Source organism: Xyrauchen texanus, chromosome 30, assembly GCF_025860055.1.
Source record: "Xyrauchen texanus isolate HMW12.3.18 chromosome 30, RBS_HiC_50CHRs, whole genome shotgun sequence".
In the NCBI taxonomy this organism is placed as follows: Eukaryota; Metazoa; Chordata; class Actinopteri; order Cypriniformes; family Catostomidae; genus Xyrauchen; species Xyrauchen texanus.
The window spans coordinates 1,634,904-1,652,156 of NC_068305.1; the positions used below are offsets into that span (position 1 = coordinate 1,634,904).

Below are 17,253 nucleotides of genomic sequence, written 5' to 3' on the forward strand. Positions count from 1 at the left end.
TTATACTTCCCGTGTCTTCGTGCCTTCGATGTTGACATATTCGACTATCGTGGGTGCTGAGAAGAGACACTTGCGGGTTATCTCTCACCTGGCTCGGCATCATCTCTAAAGAGACCCACTTTCTACATTAAGCCGTGCAGGACCAACTCTACACTTGTGATGAAAGCTTATCAGGCAGCAGGTCAGGCTGGTGCTGCCCTGCACACTATGGCAGTGTTGCAGGCATACCAGGCTGACCTGTTGAAGGACCTGACTGCAGGCAGTACGGTTGACGAGTTTTCAGAGCTTCATCGAGCCACGAATCTGTTCTGGCGACCAAACAGATGGCTCGCGCCATTGGCCGGTCTATGGCTGCTTTGGTCAGCACAGAGAGGCCCTTAAGGCTGAACCTGTCAGGCATTTGAGACAAGGACAAAGTCTTCCTTCTTGATGTTTGGTGACTTAGTGAACATGGTCATCACCAGGTTCCAGGAGGCAAAAGTCATGAGAAAGCCTTCGGGCAATTCCTTCCTCACTGCACTCAGGGTGAGAGGCCACCGGCCACCCTGCCCTGCCCTGCCCTGGTCCTTCTAGAAGGGAGGCTCAAAAACATATCGTGCTCCCCCTCATAGAAACTGGGGACAGGCTCGTCGCCCTCAGCAGCCCCCAAAGCAAGACCTCAGGACCGTTATCTCGAGGAAAAGGACGGTCTTGCACCCAGCCTTTTGGGGGTAGCCCCCTCTTGGGATGGGTCGCGTGAGACATTCACCTGCACCTTCCCGATACCCCCACGAAACCTCTCCATTCCCACCACATCTGGTGTTTCGGGAGTTAGCAGTGTTCCGTTGCTTCCTGCCATAGTCCTGGATGCTGAACATTCGACATTCCCTCAACAGGAAGTGTCAAAATTGATACCCATCTCAGAGAACCTGGCAGCGTGGAAGCTAATTCCGGGTGTTTCTATGTGGGTCCTGATAACAGTAGGAAAAGGCTACAGAACTCAATTTGTTCGGCGTGGTTCCCACTACTGTGAAACCGGAACAAGCATGTCTACTGTGGAAAGAATTGCAAAATCTCTTGGTCAAAGGGGCCATAGAACATGTTCCCCTTGCAGAGAGAGAGAGTCAGGTTACTACAGCAGATACTTCCTGGTTCCCAAGAAGGATGGGGGTTGCGTCAGATTTTAGACCTTCAAGGCTTGAATCGCTCAGTCAGGAGTTCAAGTTCTAGATGCTAACCATCAAGACGGTCGTATCTCAAATCCAACGTCACCATTGGTTCGCTTTCAGGGGCGAAGCTTTCCAATATCGGGTTCTTCCATTCGGCCTAGCCTTATCACCCCGCACATTCACAAAGTGCATGGATGCAGCACTGGCTCCTATGCGACTCTGGGGCATCTGCATTCTGAATTATATATATATATACGAGTGGCTGATACTAGAACAGTCACAAGAACTGGCATTACAGCACAGGGATATCATCTTAGCTCATCTGGTTTCTCTGGATTTGAGGCTCAACATCAAGAAAAGCGTCCTCTTCCACTCAGAAAACTACCTATCTGGGGATCGTATGGAATTCGATCATAATGCGGGCTCAATTGTCTCCCACTCGAATCAAGTCCATTCAGAACACCCTGAGCAAAGTCATGCTATGCCAAGGTTGCACTGTTTGTCAGTATCAACGAATACTAGGTCATGGCATCTGCGTCCTCTGTGATCCCTTTGGGCCTTTTGCACATGAAACCGTTTCAGTTGTGGATCAAAGCCAGGGGATTTCATCCAAGGGCCAGTCCCCAAAGGCTGATAAGGGTTACACGCCGCACGCTACGCACCCTTTCTACGTGGTTCAGACCCCGGTTCCTCACTTTGAGTCCCACTCTAGGTGCATTTTGCCGTCGCAAGCTGCTAACGACAGACGCCTCCCTGACAGGCTGGGGAGTGGTCTTAAGTGGTCATCCAGCTCAAGGATAATGGGAGGGTCATCAGCTCGATTGGCACATCAACTGTCTCAAAGATTTTACAGAGCAGAAGTGGACCTCTTCACCTCCCAACAAACAGCGCAATGTCCCCTCTACTTCTCACTGAGTCACCCAGCCCCCCTGGGTCTGGATGCGATGGCACATGCATGGCCCAGAATGCGCCTGTATGCGTTTCCTCTGGTCTCACTGCTCCCGGGAGTCTTGGCCAGAGTTCGGCAGCAAGGGTCCTGCCTCTTACTAATGCGCCACATTGGCCAAACATGGTATGGTTCTCGGAGATAATGTCTCTCCTCGATGGCTCGCTTTGACCGATTCTGGACAGGAGGGACCTTCTGTCACAGGTGCAGGGGACAATATTTCATCCCCGGCCCGAGATGTGGAATCTTCATGTTTGGCGCCTGAATGGTACCAAATGAGGGACACTGGGCTTTCACCTGAGGTTATCGAGACCATTTTAAGTGCTAGGGCTCCCTCTACCAGAAGAATCTACGCCAATAAATGGGGTGTCTTTGAAGGATGGTGCAGTGCACATAATGCAGATCCAGTTAACTGCCAGATTGCTTCAGTTCTGGACTTTCTGCAGGAAAACTGTCAGCAGGCATATGCCCCGCTACTCTCAGGGTCTATGTGGTTGCCATTTCGGCTTGCCATGCCTGACGGGGTGCCCTTGGGGAGACATCCTGTACTCGCTCACTTCATTCGTGGAGCTATGCGACTGAGACCTCCTGCTAGGACCAGGACCCCTCCATGGGACTTAGCAACAGTCCTTGAGGGTCTGGTTGAGATATCCTTCGAACCTCTGGAGTCAGCATCTGACAGACTTCTGACTCTCAAGATGGTTTTTTTATGGCGATTACCTCTCTAAAGAAAATGTGGGGATCTACAGGCTCTCTCTGTCTTGCCGGCCTGCTTAGAATTTGCCCCAGGAATGGCTAAAGCAATTTTGCACCCTCATCCTGACTACCTACCTAAGGTTCCTTTCTCGGATGTATATCCGGTCACTCTTGAAGCCTTCTGTTCCCAGCCATTTACAATGCCGGATCAGGAAAGACTTCACGGACTGTGTCCAGTCTGTGCCCTTCAGGCTTAAGTCCACTGCACTAGCCAGTGGCGTAAGTCAGGGCAACTATTCGTTTGTCACGGGGGCCGTAACAAGGGTGCAATGTCGCATTGGTTGAGGGATGCTATTGCCCTGGCCTACGAGGTGCACAGTCAGGCTTCGCCAGTAGGGATCAGGGCTCACTCTACCAGAGTGGTCGGCTCCTCTGATGCCTTGGCTAGAGGTGTCCCTCTGCAGCATGTTTGTAATGCAGCAGGCTGGTCCTCTCCGCACATATTCATAAGATTTTATAATTGGATGTTCATGCCGGGCTCTTATGTCCATGAGTCAACATCACAAGCTCATGTCTGAAACCTCTCGTGCTCTTGTGAGCACAACTACACAACCGTAAAGCGGTCCAGACATCTGCAGTGCGGCGGCGTGGGTATTCTCGTTCCCAAAGCGCTAAATAAGCACAGCATCAAAGTGTACCTTTTGATAGGGAATGTCACGGGTTACTTAACTGTAACCCCTGTTCCCTGAAAAAGCGGAACGAGATGCTGCGCTTCATTGCCGCACTGAGGATGTCCCAGGACTGCTCTACAGATAAAATACCTGACGATGCACCTGTGGCACATCTATTTATAGCCCTTGTACCGGCGCATCCTGATGATGCCACTGGCGGAGGCTACAAATTCTGTCAATTTCATTGACGTGTTGCACACATATTCACAGCTGGTCACTCCTAAAGACGTTCCCAAAGCGCTAAATCAGCGCAGCATCTCATTCTGCTTTTCATGGAACAGGGGTTACTGTTAAGTAACCCGGGATGTTTTCATGAGTGTAGTGGATTGTATATACAATGTTTTAAGGAGTGTAGTGGAGCATATAAGACGTTTTCAGGAGTGTGGTGGACTATGTAATATTTTTTTATGAGTGTAGTGGAGTATATGTAGTGGAGTATAAAAGCATCTGCCAAATGCATAAATGTAAATGTAAATGTAAATATAAGAAGTTTTCAGGAGTGTAGTGGAGTATACAATGTTTTCGGGAGTGTAGTGGAGTATATAAAATGTTTTTAGGTGTGTTGCAGAGTATATACAATGTTTTTAGGAGTGTTGTTGAGTATATAAGATGTTTTCGGGAGTGTAGTAGTGTATGATGGCTGCATGTAGCAGTGAAGTGGAGTGTACAGTGTAAGCTGTTTCCAAGAGTGTAATTGATTATATTGTATATATGCTGCTTTCAGGAGTGTATCTGCAGTAAATAGGCTGCTTTTAGGAGTATGGTGGAGTGTATACACTGGAAAAAAAACTATTTGTTGGGTCAACAACCATAAAGTATGAAAATAAATAGCTTCTACTAAGAAATGTACATATTTACTACATATTTAGCATTATTCATTGCTTATTTTTCATTAATGTGTTCAACACAAAATATTAATTTTAAGGTGAATTCAGAGTACAACTTACTCAAGCCATCAAGTTTAGAACTGAGGTTGTCTTATTGTAATTCGTTTTTTCGTGTAAAGTCACAATTTGGGTGATTAGTGTTCTCTTTGTTCAAGTGGGATTCTGTTAAATCCATGTTATTATTCCTTGCGGATGTGAATGTGCATGGCTGAAGTGCAGCTTTATGGGCATTTCTTTGGGGAATCAAGTTCAATAATTTAGTTCCATTTTAGAGTCCATTAAATTAAGTAGAAGCAATAATATTAATGTTCATTTGAAACAACTTGCTCTAGGTCTAAAATCGTATTTGTGTGACATACCTTTTTAAGCAAATAAAGTTGAATAAACTGATACATTTGTGTATATACAACAATGGTTTACCAAAAGTTGAATGCGTGATGCAAAATTGCTACATATGGTACATAATATAAATAAATCCAACACATAGTATTTTTTCAGTGAGGCTGCTTTTGGGAGCATTGTGGATAATTTTAGAGGTTTTCAAGAGTGAAGGGAATGACAATGTATAGGATGCTGTCAGGACTGTTGTGGAGTATTTAAGGCTGATTTTGTGCTGTATCACAAAGTTAGCCTGTTTGTCGGCCTGGTTGATGAGTTCTTTGATGTGTGAGATGTTTTTATTCAGGTTGTCCAGAAGTTCCTGAATTGGCTTGAATTTCAGCCTCATTCTCTAGATTCTTCACTTTATGCATGAACTACAAACACAAACGAAGAGTAAAGTCACAAACATTAATACATGAGTGTAACGCAGTTCAATGGAAAGGAGGAGGCGAGAACCGGCTTGACAATATAAATAATAGTTTAATGATTAACTTAAACCAAAGACAAACACACACATGACGGACATGTCCGTAAACGATCTCTCTCATGCACCATCCTCCGCAGTCTGCCTTTATCCCTCTCGGAGGCTTGATTAGCCTGATAAGGGACCGGGTGTGTAGAATCACGACCCGGCCCCGCACTCCGCCCTGCCACAATGAGACTATATTGAAATGAAATAAGACAGAAAACATGCTTCATAGCATAGCCATCACAAATGGAGAATGAAAGGGTCTATAAAAATAAAGAGACTATGAAAGAACAAAAACAAAAGAGAAAAAAAAACTGATAGAAGAATGTGACATAATATATCTTTCATTTGCAGTGTAAGACATGGAGCTGTTATTTCAAAAGAAAAGATGAGAGAAAAAAATGAGTTTCCATCTGTAATTAGCTGAAGCGCTCATTAGGATAACGAGCTTAGAAAAGCTTTGAAAGGCTGCATTTAATCCTGTTGAGCTGAACAAAGAACGGAGAAATGGAGCGATGAGGAGCGGAGCGAACACACTCTCTGCACATGCAGCGCGATCTGAATAAAAGCACCATGCTAACGTCTTGGGGAATAGAGGGGTCTTAATGGGTTAAAATCAGTCCGCACAGAAGATTTTAAAACAATAAAATCATGAATACATAATTATTGCTGTTGATGTTCAAAATCAAACAGGGGGAAAAATATGAAATATACATTTAAGTGATCTTGTTACACATATATTTCATTTCAGAAAGCAAAAATTCATTTTCCGTGCCGTTGTTATCTGTTCAAAGAAAGACTATTTGTGGAGTTTTGATGGATGTCGGACTGTTTTTCTCTGGGTCTTTGATGAGGTTGTTGGTGTTACTGATGTTATCCTCCAGTTTGCTGTAGTTCTTCTTCAAGCGCATCAGGTTTAAGTTCATGTCCTTCAGATGATTCAGAACGTCTAGAGATGTGTCACTGGTATCTTATCTGCAAGATCTGCAATCATCCACAAAAGAAATGTAAATTCAAATATGCATCATTTTCACAGAGCTTTATAACAATATTTACCTTATAACAATAAGGGTGAATGACACAAAAACGAGTCTGGGACATGTTTCACCCCAAAAAAATAAAAAAAGACACAATAAGAATATAGATTTTACATTAATAAAGCCTATTTTGGGACAAATAGGATTTTTGCATTATGACATTATTATTATTATTATTTGATAAATAAGCACACTTCCTTTCTATATTACTGTATTAACATTTCCCCACAATACTGTAATGCATCTGGATGTTTTACTTATGAAGAGTGTTTTTCATATTTGTACATTTATTTAATAAATATTTATATATAATACATATTATTCTCAATGAGGATTCTTATTAGATTCTCATTACTATGCAAACATTTTAATATTCTTAAAAAAGGCACATTTTTTAAAGCCATTATACAGTATACTTTTCTCATCTTACAGTTTCAAATATTCAAAACATTTCCATTTTAAAACAATGATCTTTGACTCATCACATTTCTGCTGAAGATCATATCTTTGACACACTTTATATTGCACTGATGTGTCAGCTCTCTTTCTCTCTCTCACACACACAAACATACACACACATACACACTAACACACACATACACACACAAACACATACACACACGTACACACACAAACAAACACATACATACACACAAACACACACACACACAAACACACACACACAAACACATACCCACACACACAAACATACACACAACCATACACAAACACACTCTCTCACACGCACACACAAACACATACACACACACAGACACACACACACATACATACAAACACATACACACAAACACACACACAAAAACACACACAAACACACACACACACCCACAATCACACTCTCTCACACACACACACTCTCTCTCTCACACACACACACACACAAACACACACACACACACACACACACACACACACACACACACACACACACACACACACACACACAACGCCGGGGAGGGTATTGAGTTTTTCCATTGTATCATTCAGGGCTCTCTGCAGGTCTTTGTTGATTGTTGGCTGCTTTCAGTCTGAAATGAAGAGGACCCAGATTCTCTCCAATTTCTGCAAACAAAACAGTTTTATTATTCAGTTTATATCTACAGGGATAGTGCATATTACAGTTTTTTCTGAATGCTTAAGCGCTAATCGTGATTCTTGTAGCACAATTTCTAAAACTATTAATACGTATAGCAAAACCACTCACTGAGTATGCAAAACTAAAAGCACAAACACTGGTTTGCACTCAGTTTGCAATTTTGTAACACACACTTTGCAAAACTGTAGGGACAATTCACTGCACAACACTCTTTTTGCAGAACTTTAAACACAACTCACTGCTTACACTCAATTACCAAATTTCCAACACACTCCTAGCAAAATTATACACATGTATGGCTATCATTAACACTATTTTGCCAACTGTCTGGCACACTTTCACATGTGAAAACTGTTTTAGATAATTAGTTCACTTTGCAATCAGCCTATAAGCACTATAAATAAGCCACAGGTAAGCTGTCTGTGTGGAGTACAATGGAAGGAGCAGTAAGAGTGAGAAGAGTGAGAATCAGAGGAGGCCGAGGAGGCCGAGGGAGAGGACGTGGAGGGAAAGAGGAAGGGTAAGAAGAGTAAGAAATAGAGTAACTGATGACATCAGAGCTACAATAGTGGACCATGTCATCAACCATGGGATGACCCTGAGGGAAGCTGGCCAACGGGTTCAGCCTAATTTGAGCCGCTACACTGTGGCAAGCATCATTAGGACATTTCGAAATAAGAATCGGTAAGTACTTTGTAGCACTGCCATACTCTAATGAGAAACACAACAGTACCATACATGCAAAAATACTGAAAATGTTACTTTACAGAATTGCTAGACGTCCAGATGTTGGGGGCAGAGGAAGAATGTTCACTCCAGAGCAAGAGACCCATATAGTGAACATGGTGATTGCCAATAATGCAATAAGACTGCGTGAAATACAGCAGCGCATAATTGATAATGACACCATCTTTCAAAATATACACAGTGTAAGCATTTCTGCACTAAGTCGTGTACTTGCGCGCCACAGAATAAGAATGAAGCAAATTTACAGAATTCCTTTCGAGAGAAACACAGAACGTGTAAAGCAACTGCGATATGACTATGTGCAGGTAAGCTATAGTGTCATTGGTTCTGAATTTGGAAGTGCATACTGTAGTGCTGTGCATGGGTCTGATGTGTTGCATTTGTTTTGTCTTGTCCAGAGAGTGATGGAACTAGAAGCAGATGCCATGGGACATGAGCTACTTTTTGTAGATGAGGCCGGTTTTAACCTCAGTAAAACCAGGAGACGTGGCAGGAACATTATTGGACACCGTGCCATCATCAATGTCCCAGGACAACGTGGTGGTAACATAACCATGTGTGCAGCTATAAGCCAAAATGGTGTTGTTCACCATCATGCAACCATAGGCCCATACAACACTGCACACATTATTGCATTCCTGGACACCTTACATGACATGCTCACTGTTCAGAGACCAGAGCATACCCGATATGTCATCATATGGGACAATGTTAGTTTCCATAGGGCTGCTTTGGTCCGCAACTGGTTTACAGACCACCCATTCTTCATGGCACTCAACCTCCCTCCATACTCTCCATTCTTAAATCCCATCGAGGAGTTCTTCTCTGCCTGGCGCTGGAAAGTGTACAACCGTCATCCTCATCAACAGGTAGCCCTTTTACTGGCAATGGAGGAGGCATGTGGAGATATTGAGCAGGCATCATGTCAGGCCTGGATACGGCATTCAAGGAGATATTTTCCCCGGTGCCTTGGACTGGAGGATATCGCATGCGATGTGGACGAAATTTTGTGGCCGGACCCAGAAAGACGACATGTAGGCTGATTGTTTTTTTTTTTTTGTGAAATTACTATTTTGTGTTCTGACTTTGTCTTGGTTTTGATGAGTGTGAATAAACACCAATACTTGAAGTTTGGATCCTTGTATGTTTACATGACACTATGACAAAAGTATGACCTCAAATTGACATCTGTACACAGAGAAAGCAAAAGCCAGATGTGTTTTGTATTCATACCATCAGTGTGTAGTTGGCACATTGTGTGCTTAGTAGATGATGGCTTGTGTTTACTGTTTGATACGAAAACACCATTTTTACGAAGGTGTGAAGAGTTAATCTAGCTGTGTTCGCTTTTGCAAGAGAACTACAATGTTTTGATAATTGGGTGAAAGGTTTTCTTATTTGTGTGTAGAGTTTTGCAAAAATAGCCAATAGTTACAAAAAATGTGCTTAAGCAATCAGAAAAAACTGTAATGAACATTTCTGTACATGTGCCAGTTTAGTTATTACAGCTCATTCTCAACTCTAGTCATTTCAGCAGGTATTACAAATGACACTTTAGAGAAAAAGAGTAAAAAATGATAAACAAAGGGTTAGAACATCACACACACACACACACACACACACACACACACACACACTGAATGATCTTCAGCAGAAACGTGATTAGTCGAACAGAACATCTTTCCCAGAGTTGTAGGAGCATTTACTGTGAAGTGATATGGCAGTACACTGCTAATGAAAGTGTATTATTTCTGCTGAGGAGATATTATTCTTTTTTCAGAGTCTGATGGTCCTTTTAACCTTTGACGTGGTTCTGCAGTTCTTTGGCCTTGTTCCATAGATGATAGCTCTTCTGGACGGTACCCTTGACCTGATCTTTTAGAGATAATTTTGGTCCTGAAGCCTCCAGACAGATCATAACACACATTAGAGCTGATGCTCTGTGTGTATGTGCAATGGCCCAAAAAAGTGTAACATCAGGAAAAAGTTTTCGTAATTAAATGCTACTTGAAATTTAAAGTTTTTGGCTCATAACTGAAATAACTAAGTTCCTTGAAATGATTTTTCTTAAAAATCCAAAAACTTTAGTTCTAATTATTCAAACTATTGAGTACAACATTAAGTTTATGGGGAATACCCACAATGCCTTGCACTTGAATTATTTAATTATGCTTCCTTGGCCAAAGGGAACTTATAGTGGCATTTATATAGTTGTTATTAAGAATTCATAGAGGTTTTAGCTCTTTTGTCATATTATTTATGTTGTTTTGTTGTGATGTTACCATTAGGGTGATCTGTGCCCTCATTGGTCAAGTTGGACCCTGTTAACATCGCATCTGTTCTCCTTCTGTGGCGAAATGAGCAGCACTCGAGTTGAGGGGGGGATGATGGGGGATGCCATCCCCCTTGTTGCAAGTTATACTAAAAACCATCCCCCCTTACAATTCCCTTTTGATCAGTTGTGTCATGTATAACTTCGAACTAATCATGTAATTAAAATGTTTAAATCTCCACATTTGATAAATACCAGACTTTAAATATTGGTGATTCGCCAGTCAGAATCAGATTTCGACACGTTTGGGGTTTCCAGATCTAAAATCTAAGAGCTAAAATCCCCCAATCAGATCTGTACACTTGCACAGTTTGGAAATATTCTGCCAGTGTGACGCTTTAGTTGTGTAATCCATAAACTATCTAGAACAACGACAAACAGGTATGTCGGAGTTTAGCGACGATGGGTTTACTTCTCCTTTCTAGTGTTCACATGAAACTTAAGCCACTGAAGTTAATGCAAGTTTTCAAAAGTTTCATGGACTTTAAAAAATGGCCAAGAGAACAGCAGACTACGATGAAAACTTCTGTCTTTCTTAAAAAGAAGATAACATCTAGGTTACGGATGTAACCTCCGTTCCCTGGTGGAGGGAACGAGACATGTGTCGAAGAAGTGACTCTCTTGAGTGCCGAATATTCCTCTGATCTATGAAAAAAGATGAGAAGTTGGCAGACAGAATTTGCATGTCCCGCCCTGGACATATGGGTATAAAGGTGGGGAAATGCGTCTGTTTCATTCAGGATTTTTCTGAGGAGCCGGAAATGGTCCGGCCACAACAGTGGCTCAGCTCAGCGACGTGGCCGTCTCGTTCCCTCTATCAGGAATGGAGGTTACATCCGTAACCTAGACGTTCCCCGTCTGTCGCTCACTTCAACATTGTGTCGAAGAAACGACACTAGGGGTCCAATTTAAATCGTGCCATGCACTGAGCCGTGTACGTGTACTGCTGACACAGGAGCGGGCAGGTACTTGATGTGCCAAAACGACCAGCTGTATCAGACTGCATGTACCCTTCCCCCAATGCCCCATAAAGTGATCGGAATCCTTATAGTTACCCTAGACGGGAACAAGGTGACGCTTGCTAACCTGGGAACGGGCCGAGCCTAACCGAGCCTCTTTTCTCTCTATGTTTCTCACATAGAGTCAACAGCTGGGGCTCTTACACGCATCCAGTTTCCTATACTTTCAAGGAGAAAAGACCCTGCCCAGACCACACCTGCCCAGAAAGGGGGAAGTAAGAGTGGTGACATACACCACATGGGCTTTTAGGTCACATGTGGGAAGTGATGCTGTGGTAGATCCCACCTCTTCGGAGGGAGGAGTTGCTACAGACACGGCGACTGGGGGGCAGTGGGTCGGCTCGTAAGGGGACCGTACCACGGAAAATACACACAGGGGGAAAGTCCACGTAGGAGCCCTGACCTGTGGAGCACCTATTCCAGTACAGGGTAGATCTGAGTACCCGTAGATCTGAGACACTGAATTCCTCCGCTGAATTGCAGACCCAGAGGGCTAGGGAGGAGTCATCCAGGGGGCCGAGTGATTGGGATCACCTGGGAGAAAAAGTGCACGGTCAGTGTTTTACCGAGTTCTACTGGCTAGGACCTGAGAAAACACGGGACAAAACTGCCCCTACCCTGAGATTGTAAAATCTCGCAAAGGTATTAGGTGTTGTTTAACCTGCTGCTCTGCATATGTCTGCCAGGGAGGTGCCTTTGGCCAGTGCCCAGAGGATGCAACACTCCTTTTTGAGTGTGCTCGGACCCGCAAGGGGTGGGGCAAGGCCTGGGTGCAATAGGCCAATGAAATGGCTTCCACCACCCAGTTTGAGAGCCTCTGTTTGGAGACAGCGTTCCCTTTCCGCTGTCCACCAAAGCAGACAAAAAGCTGCTCAGAACATCTAAAGCTCTGCGTGCGGTCCAAATAGGTACGCAAAGTACGTACCGGACACAGCAATGAAGGGGCTGGGTCTTCCTCCTCCCGGGGCAGCGCTTGCAGGTTCACTACCTGGTCTCTGAAGGGCGTGGTAGGAACCTTGGGCACGTAGCCCGGCCGCGGTCTTAGGATCAAATGTGTGTCTGCCGGACCAAAATTTTTCCATTTGTTTATACTCTCATGGATTCTAGATGAAAAGAAAATATTATAGTACTTTTTACTATATGGTTACACCTCATGACATTTTTAAAGTTTAAAATTTTTTTTTTAGAGAATGCTATAAAACCAATTTGGATACAAAGATTACATTTCAGGGCTCAGCGCTAAGGATTTTTTCTACTGGACCGGTTGGGACAGTGCTTAAAATTTTCACTGGCCCCAACATAAAAATGACAAATAGCTGATTTTACCATTATGACTTTAAAAAATATGTCCAAAGATTAATATTTTTTACATATTTTATGTTTTTAATACAATGTACCCCACGGCCTGGGTAGCTCAGCGAGTAAAGACGCTGACTACCACACCTGGAGTCGCAAGTTCGAATGTCACATGGGATAACCTCCTCGTGGTCACTATAATGTGGTTCGCTCTCGGTGGGATGCGTGGTGAGTTGCGTGTTGATGCCGTGGAGAATAACGTGAAGCCTCCACACATGCTACATCTCCTCCGTAATGTGCTCAACAAGCCACTTGATAAGATGCGTGGAGTGACGGTCTCTAACGCGGAGGCAACTGAGATTCGTCCTCCGCCACCCGGATTGAGGCGAGTCACAGCACCGCCACGAGGACTTAGAGCTCATTGGGAATTGGGCGTTCCAAATTGGGGAGAAATAGGGGAGACATTTTTTTTTAAATACAATGTCCCCTAAAATTGAATCACATTTATAATTTGCAAGATATGATTTATGCCTTATGAAATCCCATATATGCGCTTTACAGCTATAAATTTATAAATACATCATATTAACCTCAGCCGTCCTGCCATTTACACATGTGTTTTTAAGCCAAGAGTTCAGTGGAGGAGATGATGTGTTTTTGGTCACACATTAAGTCATGCAACTTTTGCCCATGTTTAATGTTTTCACCAGAAGGATCAAAGATTTAGTCACTGAGTTAAAGATGTGATTATTGACTGAGAGAACAGTCTTGCTACTAAATCGTTTGTGATGTGTAATACACAGTAGATAGATTTAGGCCTAATCTGTGAATTAACAATGTGTATATAACATGAAATCGGACAACCCAAACAAGACCAACACTGACTGATACACAAAGAACAAAAATACCTGTACGCTCCAGAAATGAGACTTGTATCAGGTGTTTTATGAGGATGATGACGTAGACTATTCAAATATACATCTTCACCTGCAGCTGAACAGCTCTGATCTTCCCTTATCAAACGCCATTATCATGTCGATGTTTACGTTTTGAAACATTACCTAATTAAATGTATACTTACATTTTGGATATTGAGCAGCTGGTGATTTCCAGACACGTGTATAACTGGGGTTTAACAAAGTTTATTACATCTCATTCATCTCTAATGGCGAATTAATGAGAGAAAATGTCTTTGTTTATTTACAGTGGGAATAAAACTAGTGCTCTGTCCCGTTACGAGAGCACACGCATGTTAAACAGTCTACGCTGCATGGAGAGAGATAATGATGATGAGACATATGCACGGAGAGACATGGATATTCAGTCCTTTAGAAAGAAACTGTGGATTTCTTGTGTTCCAATGTGTGGATTACTCATTTTCACCAACATGTAACAACCAAAAATGTGGGGATTTCACGCACTGTGACTTTAAAGCTGAAATTCAAAAAAATTAATTAAAAAAGACTACTGCAGAATAATCTTATTTCATAAAAACGTGTTTTAAAATATGACTCATTTTTTAAAACGCTTTTGTCCACCAAATCAAAGTTATGTGGTGTAACCAACATAAAAACCATAAAACAGTGGACACTGAGAATTTATTAAAACATTTTTGAATTTTTTATTAAATCTTGATATTTTCTACTCAAAAATTCATAATAATTATAAAATATATATTTATTTTTTACCTAGAATAATGGAACCATTTTTCCAAACACCATTTTTCCATTTGTTTATACTCTCATGGATTCAAGGTGAAAAGAAAGCATTATAGTACTTTTTACTTTATGGTTACACCACATGACATTTTTGAAGTTTAAAATTGTTTTTTTTTTTTTAGAGAATGCTATAAATGTTTTTCAAAAAAGTCTAAAACCAATTTGGACACAAAGATTACATTTCAGGGCTCAACACTAAGGATTTTTTCTACTGGACCGTTTGGGACAGTGCTTCAGATTTTTACTGGCCCTGCCAAAACGTAACTCCAGGTTGCTCCGGGGGAATTGTCCCTGTAATAAGTGCATTGTAAGTCGCTTTGAATAAAAGCATCTGCCAAATGCATAAATGTAAATGTAAAGAAAGTCATACACATCTGGGATAGCATGGGGAGAAAACGATTAGATCATTTAAATTTTTGTTATTGAATAATCTAGGGATGGGACGATATGTTATCTCATGATTCGAGTATTTCACAAGTTTATCATGCAGCGGACTCAACACTCTAGCCATCTCCTCCAGCTCCAATAAACAACAGAATTGCAAAAAAACTACAGTAACTACTAATTTATAGGTGTTTCTTCAACTATGGTCACTTCTGAGTCCCAGGGGTTGATTCTTATATAAACTTACAGATTTTATGTTTTTTTTCTCTCCCCTTTTTCTCCCCAATTTGTAATTCCCAATGTGCTCTAAGTCCTCAAGTCCCCACGCGCCCCACCGTGAGAACCACATTATATCGATGAGGAGGAAGTTACCCCTTGTGACTCTACCCTCCCTAGCAACCGGGCCAATTTGGTTGCTTAGATGCAAGTTTTGTTTGTATTGTCATTGTGCAGAGTACAGGTACAGAGCCAATGAAATGCAGTTGTTTTCGCATATCCCAACTAAGCTGGGGTCAGAGCGCAGGGTCAGCCATGAAACAGCACCCCTGGAGCAGATAGGGTCAAGGGCCTTGCTCAAGGGCCCTACAGTATCTTGGCGGTGCTGGGGCTTGAACCCCCGATCGGTCAGTAACCCAGAGCCTTAACCGCTGAGCCACCACTGACCTGACTGGAGTCACTCAGCATGGATTTTATGGTTTTAACCTTGTCCCAGACCTTCAGACTTACAATATGAAAATACATCTTAAAAATACTACTTTTTTGTTTTACAAGAGTGAAATTATTATAGTCCATTTCAATATTTATTATTTGAAAATGATTTTGCTCTGTTGTGGCATCATTTACATTTACATTTATGCATTTGACAGATGCTTTTATCCAAAGCGACTTACAGTGCAGTTATTACAGGGACAATCCCCCTGGAGTTAACCTGGAGTTAACTGATCTAAGTGCCAATCGTGGCATCTTGGTGGTGCTGGAGCTTGAACCCCCGGCCTTCTGGTCAGTAACCCTGAGCCTCAACCACTGAGCCACCACTGCCCCAAAAGAACTCGGGTCTTTCGTGTAAGAGCTAGACGGTAATACCACTGAGCCACCAGAAAGCAGGGAGAGAAAGCATTTCTTGCAAAACCAGCATTTTGGTACTAATATAGTTTTTATTCTGGTTACTTGTCTTCTTTTTAAGGTTGTCGATTCAATGTGTTGATTCAGTGTGATGATTCAGTGTGATTAATTATATACAAAACTAATATGTTAAAAAAAGTTAAGCAATTAATCTGTGGCACTATCAAATTCCTGTGTTTGTTTAGAGCAGTGGTTCTTCATCAAAGCAAGTAATATTTCAGTTTTAAATGTTTAATCAGGTAACATTATATCAACATGAAAATAGCATGTTATGACTTACAGGTGATGTCCAGGTAACCTCAAATCATGAGATTCATCTACCAGAAGAGCAGTGCTGAAACACCACTGATGTATTCTTCTGCAAATTAAGTTTCAGCCACAAATATCGCTAGAGAGCACAAAGTTACATAGTGCAGCTTAAAGTATCATGTCTATCGTGGTTATGCAAAATCCTGCCACATGCCTTGGATGATAACACTCCCTCTCTCTCTCGCACAAACGCGCGACCTAATATCGCACAGGGAGAAAGAGAGATGAGATATGATAACAAATCCCTGCATCCCTTAGTTACTGATGCCTTCCCGTTTTCCTGTCAGTGTCTGTTTTGCCACGAAGTACAGAGAAGCGATCGAGTAAATTACCTCAGAAATTATTCTATAACACGTTTATAGAATGGGTGATATAAATTGAGATTACATTTTTTTTTAAAAATGTAATTATTTATTTTTTTGCATGTTTTTGCATTTAATAAATGAATATAGTATCAAAATAATAGTCTTCTTTAGCCAGCATCTTCTCTCCCTCTGCCAGAATTCCCTATGCTACTTTTTTCTCTGCATCATGACTTGCCCATAACAAAACCATGTCGACGCGACACATAGCATTTCACAAGTGTGTGTTTGTGGATGTGTGTGTGTACCTGCAGGCTGTTAAGGCTTTGTTGGTTGCTAACAGACAGCACTCCTGCCTCTCTTGTTTTGTTGTGAGCTTCCCGCAGCAGATCCTGAGCTTCATCCAGTTTCTTCCTGTAATCGCCCATCTTATCACTAACCTCCTTCTTCAGGTCTTCTGTGGCCTGGTGTGGATCTCCAAACAAATGCTTCACTTTAGCTAAAAAAAGCCTCGGAGGCCCTATAAAGAGACAGACAGTTTGTATTATTTGCTCACTTATCTGGGACTCGTGACCATGAAAACCTCTTGACAGTACAGATAGGAACACACAA

The 17,253-nt window shown here is 42.1% G+C and overlaps 1 pseudogene; it reads right to left on the reverse strand.

Annotated features, from left to right (window-relative positions):
- Positions 1–17,253, reverse strand: part of LOC127623567 (laminin subunit alpha-2-like) — a 241,100-nt pseudogene that overhangs the window by 47,866 nt on the left and 175,981 nt on the right.